Genomic DNA, 16380 nt, shown 5'->3' with positions numbered 1-16380 from the left:
TTTTTATAATCAATTACCTTCATTTATTTTCAGTGTTCTACAGTAACTACCATACAACTTAGATGATTATTTTTCTCTCCCTCCCCCCCTCCCCGCCTCTGTCCCCGAGATGGCGTACAATTTAGTACAGGTTCTACACATACATTCCTATTAAATACATTTTCACTGTAGTCTTGCTGTGTTGAAGAATTAAAATGAGTGGGAGAAATCATCTAACAAGCCAAAAAGCAATACATACACACACACACGCACACACACACACACACACACACACACACACAAACACACAAACATGATTTGCTACAATCTGCAATTGAATTCCATAGTTCTCGCTGTGGATGTGGAAGTCATTTTGCCTTAGAAGACCATTGGGGATGTTTTTTAAGTCCTTGCATTACAATGAAGCTCCAAGTCTACCAAAAAAAAACTCTCACACACTGTGGTCATTGTTGTGCACAAAGTTCTCCTGGTTCTGCTCCTTTCACTCAGCATCAGATCATATAAATCTTGCCAGGCCTCTCTAAACTCTACCTGTTCATCATTTCTTATAGCATAATAGTATTCTATTACATACAAATACCATAATTTATTCAGCCATTTCCTAACTGATGGGCATCCCCTTGATTTTCAGTTTTTGGCCACCACAAAAAGTGCTACTATAAATATTTTTGTACATGTGGGACCCTTTCCCATTTTTATGTCTTTGGGATACAGTCCTAGAAGCACTATTGCTTGGTCAAAGGGTATGTATATATATCCCTTTGGGCATAATTCCAAATTGCTCTCCAGAATGCTTGGATCAGCTCACAGCTCCACCAACAGCGTATTAGTGTTCCAACTCTCCCACATCCTCTCCAACATTTATCATCTTCCTGTTCTGTTATGTCTGCCAATCTGATAGGTGTGATGCGGTACCTCAGAGTTGCTTTGATTTGCACATCTCTAATCAAAAGTGATTTAGAGCATTTTTTTATATGACTATAGATATCTTTAATTTCTTCCTCTGAAAATTGCCTGTTCATATTCTTTGATCATTTGTCAATTGGGGAATGACTTGTATTTTTATACATTTGACTCAGTTCTCTATATATTCTACAAATGAGGCCTTTATCCCAGAGATTAGCTGTAAAAATTCTTTCCCAGTTTTCTACATCCCTTCGAATTTTGGTTGCATTGGGTTTGGTTGTGCAAAAAAACCTTTTCAGTTTAATGTAATCAAAATTATCCATCTTGAACTTCATAATGTCTTCTATCTCTTCTTTAGTCAAAAATTCTTCCCTTCTCCATAAATCTGATAAATACACTATTCCTTGCTCCTCCAATTTGTCCATAGTATACATCTTCATATCTAGATCATGCACCCATTTGGATTTTATTCTTGTGTATGGCGTCAGGCACTGGTCTATGCCTAGTTTCTGCCACACTTTTATCTAGTTTTCCCAGAAATTTTTGTTAAACAGTGAGTTATCCCAGAAGTTGGGATCCTCGGGTTTATCAAACAGTAGATTGCGATAATCATTGTGTCTTGAGTACCCAGCATATTCCACTTGTCTACCCTTCTGTTTCTTAGACAGTACCAAGTGGTTTTGATAATTGCTACTTTATAATACAATTTGATAATCTAGTAGTTCTAGGCCACCTTCCCTAGTATTTCTTTTCATTACTTCCCTTGATATCCTGGACTTTTTGTTCATCCAGATGAATTTTGATACTATTTCTTTCTGCTCTAGAAAATAATTATCTGATAGTTTAATTGATATGGCACTAAAAAAGTAAATTAATTTAGGTAGAATTGTCATTTTTATTATATTGGCTTGACCTACCCATGAGCAACTGACGCTTTTCCATTTACTTAGATCTGACTTTATTTGTGTGAAAAGTGTCTGGTAATTGTGTTCATATAGTCCCTGGGTTTGTTTTGGCAGGTAAACTCCCAAATATTTTACAGTGTCTACCCTAGCTTTAAATGGGAATTCTTTTTCTATCTCTTGCTGTTGGGCTTTGTTACTAATATATAGAAATGCAAAAGATTTGTGTGGGCTTATTTTGTAACCTGCAACTTGGCCAAAGCAGTTTATTGTTTCAAATAGTTTTTTACTTGAATCTCTAGGATTTTCTATGTCATCATATCATCTGCAAAGAGTGATAACTTAGTTTCTTCTTTGCCCATTCTAATTCCTTCAATTTCTTTATCTTGTCTAATTGCTATAGCTAATATTCCTAGTGCCATATTGAATAATAGTGGTGATAATGGATATCCCTGTTTCACCCCTGATTTTATTGGAAATGCATCTGTATTATCACCATTGCATATAATGCTTGGAGAAGGTTTTAGTTAGATGCTGCTAACTATTTTGTGGAAAGTTCCCTTTAGTCCTATGCTCTCCAATGTTTTTAAATAGGAATGGGTGTTGTATTTTGTCAAAAGCTCTTTCTGCATCTATTGAGACAATCATGTGGTTTCTGCTAGTTTTGTTGTTGATATGGTCAATAATGCTAATAGTTTTCTTAATATTGAACCAGCCCTGCATTCCTGGTATGAATCCTACCTGATCGCAATGTATTATTCTCGTGATAAGTTGCTGTATGCGTTTTGCTAAAATCTTATTTAAAATTTTTGTGTTATATTCATTAGAGAAATTGATCTATAATTTTCTTTCTCTGTTTTGTATCTTCCTGGTTTAGGAATCAAAACCATATTTGTATCATAAAAAGAATTTGGGAGGACCCCTTCTTCCCCAATTTTCAAAAATAGTCTGTATAGTATTGGAATTAACTGTTCTTTAAAAGTTTGATAGAATTCACTTGTAAATCCATCTGGCTCTGGAGATTTTGTCCTAGGGAGTTCATTGATGGCTTGTTCAATTTCTTTTTCTGAGATGGGGTTGTTTAAGTATTCCACTTCCTCTTCTTTTCATCTGGGCAATTTGTATTTTTTAAAATACCCATCCATCTCATTTAGATTGTCAAATTTATGGGCATAAAGTTCTAATTATTGCTTTAATTTCCTCCTCATTGTAGGTGAGTTCACCCCTTTCATTTTTTATATTAGTAATTTGATTTTCTTCTTTCTTTTTTAAATCAAATTAACCAAAGGTTTATCAATTTTATTAGTTTTTTTATAAGACCAACTATTAGTTTTATTTATTAATTCAATAGTTTTCTTAATTTCAATTTTATTAATGTCTCCTTTTGTTTTCAGTATTTCTAATTTGGTATTTACTTGGAGATTTTCAATTGGTTCTTTTTCCAGCTTTTTCAGCTGCATGCCCAAGTCATTAATCTCCTCTTTCTCTATTTTGTTCATGTAGGCATTCAAAAATATGAGACTTCCCCTGAGAACTGCTTTTGCAGTATCCCATAAGATTTGGTAGGTTGTCTCATTATTGTTATTCTCTTGAATGAAATTATTGATTGTTTCTATGATTTCTTGTTTAACTCAGTCCTTCTTTAGGATTAGATTACTTGGTTTCCAATTAATTTTTGGTTTATCTTTCCATGGTCTTTTATTACATAAAATTTTTATTGCATTATGACCTGAGAAGGATGCATTGACTATCTCTGCCCTTCTGCACTGGATTGTGAGGTTTTTATGCTCTAGAACACGGTCCATTTTTGATTATGTGCCATGTACTGCTGAGAAAAAGATATATTTCTTTCTATTCCCATCCAATTATCTTCAGAGATCTATCATATCTACCTTATCCAGACTTTTATTTACCTCCTTAACCTCTTTCTTGTTTATTTTGAGGTTAGATTTATCAAGTTCAGAGAGGGGGAAGTTGAGGTCACCCACTAGTATAGTTTTGCTGTCTATTTCTTCCTTCAACTCCCTCAACCTCTCCTCTGAGAATCTGTATGCTATACCACTTGGAGCATATATGTTTAGTGAAGATATTGCTTCTTTGTCTATAGTGCCTTTTAGAGGGATATACTTTCCTTCCTTATCTCTTTTGATTAGATCTATTTCTGCTTTTTCTTTGTCTAAGATTAGGATTGCTACCCCTGCTTTTCTTACATCTGCCGAGGCACAATATATTCTGCTCCAACCTTTTACCTTTACCCTGTATGTATCCCATGGTTTCAAACGTGTTTCTTGTAAACAACATATTGTTAGATTATGACTTTTAATCCATTCTTTTATCTGTCTCCGTTTTACAGGAGAGTTCGTTCCATTCATATTCACAGTTATGATTACAATCTGTGTCTTCCCTTCCATTCTCTTTACCACTGTTTGTGCTTTTAGTTCTCTGGTCTTCCTTCCCCTCCTCAATAGAGTTTTTACTTTTCACCACCACCTCCTGCAGTCTTCCCTTCCTTCTTTTAGCCCCCCTCCCTTTTGCTGCCCTTTACCCTTATTACTTCTTCCCTCCCTTTTAGCTTCCCCTCCCCTTTCTTTCCCCTACCCCTCCTCCTGTCTATAGAGCTAGTTAGATTTATATATTTAATTAAGCTTATTGTTCCCTACTTGAACCAAATCAGATAAGAGTACCTGTCAAACAATACTCATCTCTCTCCCCTCTTTCTCTCTATTATAATTTTGTACTTCTTCCTGTGATATAATTTACCATTTTCTGCTTCCTCCTTTTCATATCTCTTGTTACAATCCCTTTGCACACTTAAATCATATTTTTATCATCACATCATTTACTTTATATCCTTTCCCTCTCTATATATATGCATATATATCCCTTTTATATTTCAGAATAGGTGTACAATTCTCAGGATTAACAGGTATCATCTTCCCTTATAGAGAGGTAAAGAATTTGCCCAACTTGAGTAACATGTTTTTCTTTTCCCTTGTTTACCTTTTTATTCCTCTCTTGAGACCTGTGTTTGAAGATCGAATTTTCTATTGAGTTCTGACCTTTTTATCAGGAAGATCTGGAGATCCCTACTTTCATTGAATGTCCGTCTCCTTGCCTGAAATGTTATGCTGAACTTTGCTGGGTGATTGATCCTTTGTTGTCATCCCAACACCTTTGCCTTATGGAATATCGTATTCTAATTCCTTTGATCTTTTAATGTATAAGCTGCAAGGTCCTGTGTGATCCTGACCCTTGCTCCTCAATATCTGAATGGTTTCTTTCTGCCTACCTGTAGTGTTTTCTCCTTCACTCGATAGTTCTGGAATTTGGCAACAATATTTCTTGGGGTTTTTAGTTTAGAATTCCTTTCGGGGAGTGAACGGGGGATTCTTTTGATGACTATTTTGCCTTCTGGATCTAGCACTTCTGGGCAGTTTTCCTTGATGATTTCTTGGAAGATATTATCCAGACTCTTTCTTTCATGGTCCTTTCTGGTAGGCCGATAATTCTTAAATTTTCTCTTCTGGATCTATTTTCCAGGTCAGTTGTTTTTCCAGTTAGATATTTTATATTCTCTTCTATATTTTCATTCTTAAGATTTTGTTTGACTGATTCTTGATGTCTCACAGAGTCACTAGTTTCTACTTGCCCAGTTTCAATTTTTATCAAATTGTTTTCTTCAGTTAACTTTTGCATCGTCTTTTCCAATTGTCCAATTGTTCCTTTTAAGGAGTTATTTTCTCCAGTTAGGTTTTGTGCTTCTTTTTCCATTTGTTTAATTTTCCTTTTTAAAGAGATATTCTCATCAGTGAATTCTTTTTTCATACTTTTCAAATCACTGGCCAGTTTCTCTTCTATTTCCTTCTTTAGCTCTTCCAGGAGAGCTGTTTGTGTATGCGAGCAGTTCATAATCCCTTCTGAAGTTTCAGATGGGAGTACAGTCTCACTACTGACCTCTTTGGTATTTGTGTTTTGGTCTTTGTCCCCATAGAAAGATTCTATGGTTTTTTCACACTTGTTTTGCTTTTTTTGCTCATTATGATGGTTTGTGTTGTGGCTTCTGGTTCTTTCAGTTAGAAGCTGCAGAACTTGGTGTTGAGCTGACTGGTGTAAAAAAGCTAAGGGCAGATGCCTTTTTATCTTTTTGCTTTGTGTTTCCTTGATCAGCCTTGGGGCTAGCTTGTTAAGTGTTGGGGAGGGGTGGTCTGGTCCTGGGAGATCTCCTCAGCTGAGGTGAGGCAAAGGCAAGCTCAGGGGTTTGTGATCGTGGCTGCCCTATTGTCTTCCCATTTCCTCTGGAGCACTGAGGCTCACCTGGTTCCTAGTGCGAGTTTCCACTGCCCTGGGGCCCCTCTCCTTCCAGTTTGCCTCTGTCACAGTAAGAGGAATCCCCTTTAGCTATTTGCCTAGCCTCAGGTGTTATGAGACTATTTGCCCCTTCAGTGTGCCCACTGATTTGCGATTTTTCTGGGGAAATATTTTATGATTCTTTTGAGGTCAACAAGGTGGGTGGAGAGAGCATTTACTGGTCACTTTGCCTTTTTAGCTCCCAAAAGTTCTAACAGGCAACTTACAGACATTTGATCTGCAGGCTGAAAGTCTCAGGAGCTGCTGCGGCTGATATCTGGGGCTCAGTGGCTGTCAATCGCTTGACTCTGCTGGTCTCTCATCCTGGACTCCTTGTTGAAGTTCTTAACAAAGAACTTAAGCACATCTAGTCACATGAACAAGAAGATGAAGGACTAGATATTTTCCCCAGTCCTCTTGAACTTTCAAAACTCCAACAAATAGGAATTATGCACAAGAGATAAGGCAATTACAGTTGTCTTTGCAAATCAAAACACCAGGAAGATTTTCAAGTCTTGACACCAACCTGGGTCTAATTCTGGCTCCCCACAAGTCACGTGGGTCAGGGATGGAAGCAAATGAAAAGTGAATTCCCCATGGTGGGAGGGTCCAACCCATGAAGATTCACCATCAAAAGGGAAGGACTGAAAAAGTGAAGTAGAAAAGAATACAAGAAAAAAAATATTGAAATTACCAAAGATCTCATGAGGAAGAAAAATTCAGTTAAAGAAAATTTGATTAAAAGCCTACATAAAGCACAAAAATATGAGTCAACAGGGAAGATATCAAAGTAGAAGGGAAGATAGTCGCCAAGCATTCTAAATGAATCCAAATATCTTTAAAGAATTATTGCATAAAAAAGGAAATTTAACCATTACCTCATAAAGCAGAGGGCTCTATGGATTCCCAAGAAGATATGGAATCATTGCAAGATGTTCCTAAATGGTTCAAAACATAAATAATAATCTTAAAACAGAAGTTAAAAGAGAATGAATGGCAGAATTCATGTCTGGTACACCAGAAATAATTATCAAAACAGAGAACTTCATTCCATAATGATGTCTCTACAAGGAAACAAAAGAGAAACCAACTGATTGGGAATACAAATATACTGAAGTGAAGAACAATCTGGAAAAAGAAGCAAAATACAATACTAAAAGAATATTATCTCCCCAAAAGAAAACCACATTGATCTTAAAGACAAGGTGAATAGAGACTAATTAAAAAATTTAGATCTTCTGAAAGAACACATCAAGTCAAAAAACCTGAACAACATTATAGAAAAAAAGATTAATGCAATAAAATTGCCCAGAACTTCTGAGTAGAGAAAACAAAATAACAACTGAAACAATCCAGAGATCACCTGAAGGAAAAAACTCTGTGTTGAAAACTCTAAGACACATAGTGGTTAAATTTAACAATGCTATTGACAAATTATGCAAATGACAAAGAGAAAGACCTTCAAATATAAATGAAAGGAAATTTGAATAATGCAAAAGTATTCTACACCATCAGATATGGCAGAAAGATAATGATATACTCTAAAAAGCAAAAAAAAAAAAAACACGCAAAAATTCAAGATATAGCCCCAAATCACATATCCTGCAAACCTAAGCTGTGAATCATCAATGACAAAAAATGAATGTTCAATAAAAGAGACACATCTGAAGTATTCTTATCAAAAGAAAAGATAAAAGCAGATATAAGCATCTTATGAATTTACAAACACCCCAGAGAGCAGACACAAAAAATAAGTGTGTACAGATACACAAATGTACACAGATGTACAAATACATTCTGAAAGCGCAAATAATCAAATGAACTCATCTCAAGAGACTATTAAAAGGAAAAATAGAAAGAGAACAATACTCCCGGGTTAAACACCAAAATAATAAAAGAGACCATGAAGAGATTGCTTTCCAAAAAGTACAAAAGAGGATAAAGATGAAAATGAAACTTAAATAGGAGAAGGGATGGTGAAGGAAGAGGTCTGAAATACCATAAATAAATCTTACTCTCACCCACCCACTAAAGGAGAATCAGTGATTTTATGAGACTAAAATGTAGAATGAGAAGATGCACAAAAAGAGTGAGTGGACATAGAAGACAGAAGGACATATATGATGTATTTCCAATCAAGTCAATGTTAAACAATGAAGGAAAAATAATATCTGTAGACTTTTAGGAAGAAGACCTATGGAAGGATGAATAAGATGGCAAAGAAAAAGATTGAAAAAGGAGAAAAGAAAGTAAGAGACCTATTCAATAGTAGGAAGAGGTATCAGCTAAGTGCTCTCCCAGGGAGGTAAGGGAGAGATATATTCTGTAATGGGAGATAGGAACTGTGCTAAAAGTGTACTTTATTCTGTTCCCCTGACAGCCATTCCCTTTCTAGTCAGTATAGTATGTTTATAAGTAGCCAGTGTAAAGGAGCAATAGGAGTAAGTAAGATCACAAAGGAGAATCTAGAAATCACATACAAAGTATCTGACAAATCAGCGGAGAACAATTTGCAAAATGTACCATATATTAATCAGAAATTATATCCTAGTGATATGTGCTGAATCAGAAGAAACCATCTAGGTTTTGTTGTCAGTCTTTTAGTTTTATGATACGTAAATCTCAGGTAAATTCCGAACATTCCTAGTAAGACCAGCAGAACATGAAATGTTACTGATAACTTGAAGACAACAAAGGTATGTTAACTTTAAAGTTTTACTAACAACTTTGAGATAATTTGGATATGTTAATGAATTAACCCCAAGGTGGCACAGATAAGTGACAACCTATTTCCCTAAAAAACTCCGCAAAATGAAACCTGAAATTCCTGCCCTTCAAGTACTCTTCCATCTCCATCTGGTCTATGCTGCTAAGAGCTCTCAATTCTAATCCATGATTACATGAAGAATTCTCTGTGCCTCTCTCCCTCCCCATCCTCTATCAATGCTACCTTTCTTCCTTTAACACCATATCTTTTTCCTCACACCATATGCTTCTGTACCATTATTGATGCTTGTCTCTATACTTTTTGTGCCATTTGTCACTACATCCTCTGAGCCTTATTAAATTGATTGCAAGTGGAGAGCCAAGATGGTAGAGAAAAAGCAGGTATATGCCTGAGCTCTCCAAAATTCCTCTCCAAATAGCTTTAAATCAAAGTCCTGGACCACAGTCTCAGGGCCAAGAGATCAGAGCTTGTAGTACAGAGGAGCAGGAACACTGCTCACAGTTTTAGAGTGGAAAAGAGTACTTGCAGTTGCTCACAGATCAGAGCACAGACCAGGAGAGTAGTAAATACACACCTGTCCTAGATTATATTGCCTTGAAGAGCTATGAATTTATACAGGCCCAGAACTAGCTCTAAAAACAGCTGCAAAAAAACCTGTAGCTTGGAACAAAGCCTCTTACACACCAGGAGCAGAGACCAACTATAACATAAAGCTAAAAGTCAAAAAATAGGGTGAAAAATAAGCAAACAACAACAAAAAAGAACCTGACTTTAGAAAGTTACTGTGGTGACAGGGAAAATCAAACCACAAACTCAGAATATGACAACAAAGTCAAAATTGCTATATCCAAAGCCTCAAAGAAAAGTGTGAATTGGTATCAGGTCAAAAAAAATTCCTAGAAGAGCCCAAAAGGGATATTAAAAATCAAATTAGAGAGGTAGAGAGAAAATTGGGAAAACAAATGAGAGCAATTTGAGGGGGGAAAGGACTCAACAGCTTTGTAAAAGAGGCACAAAAAATACTGAAGAAAATAACACCTTAAAAATCAGAATAGACTAAGTGATAAAAGAGGCACCAAAAACCACTAAAGAGAAGAGCTCTATGAAAAACTGATTTGGTTAAATGGAAAAGGATATGCAAAAAGTCATTGAAGAAAAGAACTCCTTAAAAAGTAGAACTGGTCACATGGAAAGGGATGTACAAACAACAGTTAAAAAAGATAAGTCCTTTTTTAAAAAAATACTTTTATTTATTTATTTTTAGATTTCAACATTTCATTTCCACAAAATTTTGAGTTCCAATTTTTCTCCCCATCTCTCCCCTCTCCCCACTCCATAACACCTAGTATTCTGATTACCCCTTCCCTCAATGTGCCCTCCCTTCTATCACACCTCACCCTTCCCTTATCTCCATCTTCTCTCTTTTCTTGTAGGGCAAGATAAATTTCTCTACCCCATTACCTGTATTTCTTATTTCCCAATTATGTGCAATAACAATTCTCGACATTCATTTCTAATACTTTGAATTCCAACTACTCTCCCTGCTTCCCTCCCTCCCCACCCATCCCCACTGAGAAGGCAAGCAATTCAATACAGACTATATATGTGTTGTTTTGCAAAAGACTTCCATAATAGTCATGTTGGTAAGACTAACTATGTTGCCCTCCATCCTACCCTGTCCCCACATTTTTCTATTCTCTCACTTGACCTTGTCCCTTCTCAAAAGTGCTGACTTCTAGTTACTCCTTTCTCCCATTTGCCCTCCCTTCTATCATCCCCCTCATCCCACTTGTCCTATTCTCCCCTACTTTCCTGTAGTGTAAGATACATTTTAATACCAAATTTGGTGATCATGTTATTTCCTCCTTAAGCCATATGTGAAGAGAATAATCTCACTTTTTCCCTCTCACCTCCTCCCTTTTCTCCTCCATTGAAAAAGATTGTTCTTATCCTTTCATGAGTGATAATCTGCCCCATTCCATTTCTCCCTTTCTCCTCCCAATATTTCCCTCTCTCACCCCTTAATTTTATTTTGTTTTTTTGTGGATATCATCTCTTCTGATTCAACTCAATCTGTACCCTCTGTCTATATGTGTGTGTGTGTGTGTGTATGTGAGTGTGTGTGTGTGTATGTGTGTGTGTGTAATCCCTCCACCTACCCAAATACTGAGAAAAATCTCAAGAGTTACAAATATTCTCTTTTCATGTAGGAATGTAAACAGTTCAGCTTTAGAAAGTCTTTTATGATTTTTCTTTCCTGTTTACCTTTTCATGCTTCTCTTGATTCTTGTGTTTGAAAGTCAAATTTTCTATTCAGTTCTGGTCTTTTCATTATGAATACTTGAAAGTCCTCTATATTACTGAATGATCATTTATTCCCTTGAAGAATTATACTCAGTTTTACTGGGTAGGTGATTCTTAGTTTTAATTCCAGTTCCTTTAACTTCTAGAATATCCTATTCCAAGCCCATCAATCCTTTAATATAGAAGCTGCCAGATCCTGTGTTATCCTGATTGTATTTCCACAATACTTGAACTATTTCTTTCTAGATGCTTGAAATATTTTCTCTTTGATCTGGGAACTCTGAAATTTGGCCAGAATATTCCTAGGAGTTTCCCTTTTGGGTCTCTTTCAGGAGGTGATTGGTGGATTCTTTCAATATTATTTTGCCCTCTGGTTCTAGAATATCAGGGCAGTTTTCCTTGATAGCTTCATGAAAGAACATCTAGGCTCCTTTTTTGATCATGACTTTTAGGTAGTCCCATAATTTTTAAATTGTCTCTCCTGGATCTATTTTCCAGGTCAGTTGTTTTTCCAATGAGATGTTTCACATTATCTTCTATTTTTTCAATCTTTTAGTTTTGTTTTGTAACTTCTTGGTTTATTGTATAGTCATTAGCTTTCCTAAACTCCACTCTCATTTTTAAAGAACTATTTTGTTCAATGAGCTTTTGAACCTGCTTTTCATTTGGCTAACTCTGCTTTTTAAAGCCTTCTTCTCCTCATTGGCTTTTTCAACCTCTTTTTCCAATTGAGATAGCCTATTTTTAAAAATGTTCTTTTCCTCAGCATTTTTTTTTTGGTTCTCCTTAAGCAATCTGCTGACTTACTTTTCCAGCTCTTCTATGGCATGAGCCCATTTCATATTCATTTTGGAGGTACTGGAGGCAGAAGCCTTGACTTCCTCTGACAAGTATGCACTGTTCTTCCTCATCTGAAAGGGTGGGAAGAGATATCTGTTCACCAAGAAAGTAACCTTCTATAGTCTGATTTTTTCCCCCTTTTTTGGGCATTTTCCCAGCCATTTACTTGGCTTCTGAATCCTTTGTCAAGAGGAGGGCCCTAGTGCTCTTCCTCACCCCAGAACCCTGATCAGGACTGAGATTCAGATCAGCAGCTCAATTCCCCCAGGGTCTCTAGGCGGGGGCAGGGCTGCCACTGAGGGCTGAGGTTCACATCCCCTACTCATTTCCCCCAAAGGCTTTAAGCTGAACTGCTTGGACAATGAATCCAGACTGCTTCCATGGCCACCAAAGCCGCCCACCACCCGCTGCTGCTGCTGCTGGTGCTGGTGCTGCTGCTGTGGACTCTGCCATTGCCTGGGGCCAGTGCTGGGGGGACCCTGTTTCCCTCTTGCCTAGCTGGGAGAGCCTTCCCACACTGACCTTTGAAGCTTTCTTTGGTGCTTGTGAGGGCTCTGAGACCCTCCCTGCTGAGGATTCTGCCCCTAAGGCCTGTTCTTGTCCTGTTCCTCCCCTTGCCATGTGGCCAGGGCTGGGCTCAGTTCCACTCAGCATCCTGTGGGATAGACCTTTCTTATCAGCCTTCCAGGTTACCTTTGGCTGGAAATCTCTTTCGCTCTGTCATTCTATGGCTTCTGCTGCTGCTCTAGAATTTGTTGAGAGTCATTTTTTACAGGTATTTTGTGGGCTATAGGGGAAGTGCTAGAGTGTATGCATCTTTCTACTCCCCTATCTTGGCTCCAGCCCCCCAGGATAATTCCTTAAGAAGCATAATTGGTCAAATGGAAAAAGAGGGACACAAGCTCACCAATGAAAACAATTTCTTAAAAATTATAATTGAGGAATCAGCAGCAGCAACAGCTGCTGCTTCTGGAGCTCTCAACCCACAAACAAAAGCTGGGCAATGCAGCAGATAAAGTTTTGGACTTGAGAAAGACTTGAGTTTGAATCAATTCAAGTCACTCAAGCTTTCTTAGTCTCAGTTTCCTCATTTGTAAAATGAGGAATATAGTCTCAGTGACCTCTAAGGTCTCTTACAGTTTTAAATCTATGATCTTATGATTGTGAATCATTATCTAGCCATACAAAATGATAAAGTAATATAGGATTTTTGAAGTTTGAGCCCCTTAGCCACTCAGGCTGTCTGCTTTTGATACCAATAATTGCATTTTCTTCTATTTTCTTCAGGTAAATTCCAGAATCTACCCTGAAAACTGAGTTAATGGATGGATCAAATGAATCTGCAGTGTGTGAGTTTCTTTTGTTGGGACTGACAAATTCTCAAAAGATGCAAGTTTTTCTGTTTCTATGTTCAATGATTTATGTGGCAAGTATGCTAGGAAACCTTCTCATTGTACTGACAGTTATCACTGGTGCTGAATTACACTCACCCATGTACGTTCTGCTCGTTAACCCCTCTTTCTTCAACATATGTATTTGCAAGTATTGCAACCCCTAAGATGATTTCTGATATCTTCTGAAAGTGCAGTCATCCCTCAGAATGGCCACATTCCCAAGATGTTCTTTATTCATATTATTAGGGGTACTGAGGTGGTGCTCCTTATAGTTATGGAACTTGATCAATACATTGCAATATGTAAACCTCTTCACTACCTACCATTGCAAACCTGAGAAGGTGCATCTTAGTTTTGATGGTGTCTTGAATTATTGATTTTATACATTCTATGATGCAATTGGCTTTTGTAGTAAATTTACATTTCTGTGCTCCTAATAAAGTAGATAGTTTTTATTGTGATTTCCCTGGGATTTAATCTTACCTTAAACTTGTTTGCATGGATACTTATAGACTGGCGTTCTTGGTCACTGCTAACAGTGACTTCATCTCCATGGGCACTTTCTTCATATTGAGTGCTTCTTACATTTTCATCTTTTTCACTGTTTATAAACACTCTTCAAGTGGTTCATCCAAACCCCTCTCCACACTGTCAGCTCACATCACAGTAGTGATCTTTTTCTTTGGTCCATGCATCATTGTCTATGTATGACCATTCCCCACATTGCCAGTAGATAAGTTTCTTGCCATCTTTGATGCACTTATCACCCCTTGTATGAATCCTGTCATCTATACATTCAGAAATAAAGTGATTAAGGTGGCAATGGGATGCTTTTCAATAACATCATGAATTCCAGAAACTTTTCTTAAATGCATAGTTTGAGGTTGTCAAACACATTGGACTCACAAATATAATTGAAGATGTTAGAAGTCATTTTAGTTACCGTTTAAACACTCTGATGTAATAAGGTCTTTCCACAAGATTCTTGTTCATAATTAGGAAGTTATTCCTAAGAATCTCTACTCCATTGAGAAGGCAAATTTGTACAGTGTATAAAGAACTTGGCTTGAAGTCAACAAGACCTGAGTCTGACACTGTAATGAAGCTAGATTGTCCTGATGGCTGTTGTCACATATGGTAAGCCACTTTGGTTCACTGGATCATTAAGACCATAGAATGAGCAAAAACAAGGTATATTACCTGAAAATTATGCAAAACTATGGAATAATTACTCACAGTTTTTTGTCATCATTTTTAATCAATCAAAAAATGGCATAAATTCTATTAAGTTTTCTTCATCCATTGAGAACAGATGGAATGGGAACAGAAGGGATGTCTGTGATCAGAGTGGGAGACATGCTCAATTATTAATGCACTTTCCCATAGCCAAGAATTTAATCTTACCTTAAACACTTAATAGCTGAGTGATGAAGGTCAAGTCCTTAACTTCATTCACCTTCACGTCTCTCAGCTCCAAAATGGAGGTGGACTTGATTGCTCTATGTTCTTTTTCTGCTCTAAATAGTTAGATAGATTCAGAAGGAGACCATAATATCCTTCCTGGGTATTATTCAAGTCTGTCCTGATAGCTGTTATCACATATGGTAATTCCCTTAGGTTCATCAGATCATTAAGACCAAAGAGCCAGAATGGACTTAAGAGACCCTCTAGCCAAGCCACCTCATTTCTACAGGTAAGGAATCTGAGGGGAAAGAAGATTAAATGATTTGTCCAAGTTTACGTAGGTACTAAGTTGGATATGAACTTAAGTCTTTTGGCTCCAGATCCAGGGCTCTTTCCATTGTAACTTGTTGCCTTTAACACCTTTTTAAAAAGTTGGAATAGAATTGGAATAGAGATTGAATCTGAATTCATTGGACTAAGGAATTATTTCAGGGAACTCCCCCTAGTAAAGCAATTTGATACCTTCTCTGGCACTTGGACAGCAGAGCATTGAGAGGTTAAGTGACTTATCCTGGGCCACACAATCAGTAAATACTAGTGATGGAACTTGAAGCTAGGATTTTTTGTGTCTAAGGCTGATTCTCTCTTGCTGTACCATACTGATGCTTCCATTTCCTTTTCCTATAAAAACTGTTATTTGGAAGATACTCTCAAGGACACATGAGCAATTTTTTGGATTCTGTACCTGAATTTTTTATTTAAGTCATTTGCTGTATAATTTCACACAAGTTTTCTGCACAAATATTACTCCCTATTATAATATCTGCATTTTTTGTTGTCTTTATTCAGTGCTTTTTCTTGGTTTGTTCTTTATTTAAAACAGTAATTCCCAACCTGTGGGCCAGGGATCATTATGGGCCTGGTAATTATTGCAAAGTGATTTGAAAACCTATGTGCTGAGAATTTCATTTTGATTTTTATGTAGCTCCAATAATATCCTGTTTGATAATATGAGATATTGGGAACCATATTTTCTGTAGACTGAATGATGTTATGCACATAAATGTATTCATATTTTCAAATATATGTAAATGTTATTATGATTAATAAAAATAAATTCATTTAAAAGTAAAAAAAATTAGAATTAAGTAAGTGGAAATTTGTCATTAATCTTCATGAAACATCAAGAAAAATTTTTTAAAAATCAAAAGATAAAAAAAGAGAAGAAAATGTGAACTATCTTATTGGAAAAAAAACTAACCTGAAAAATAGATTCAGGAGAGCTAATTAGAGAACTATTGGGTTACCTAAAAGCCATGATTAAAAAAAGAGTGTAGACATCATCTTTCAAGAAATTATCAAGGAACACTATTCTAAAACCAGATAGTTAAATAAAAAAATATAAATGGAAAGAATTCACCTATCACTCCTGAAAGAGATCCCAAAATGAAAACTTCCAGGGTTGTTACAGCTAAACTCCAAAGCTTCCACATCAAGGAGAAAATATTGGAAGCAGTCAGGAAAGAAAAAAATCAGATATAGTGAAACCACAGTC

At 36.6% G+C, this 16380-nt stretch overlaps 1 pseudogene; it reads left to right on the top strand.

The window, feature by feature from the left end:
- The first annotated feature begins 13348 nt into the window (after positions 1–13348).
- Positions 13349–14290, top strand: LOC140511246 (olfactory receptor 4F3/4F16/4F29-like; annotated as a pseudogene).
- Positions 14291–16380: the final 2090 nt, after the last annotated feature.

Source organism: Notamacropus eugenii, chromosome 6, assembly GCF_028372415.1.
Source record: "Notamacropus eugenii isolate mMacEug1 chromosome 6, mMacEug1.pri_v2, whole genome shotgun sequence".
Taxonomy (NCBI): Eukaryota; Metazoa; Chordata; class Mammalia; order Diprotodontia; family Macropodidae; genus Notamacropus; species Notamacropus eugenii.
Note: the sequence above shows the minus strand (reverse complement) of the source record. Positions and strands in the feature narration are given on the sequence as shown.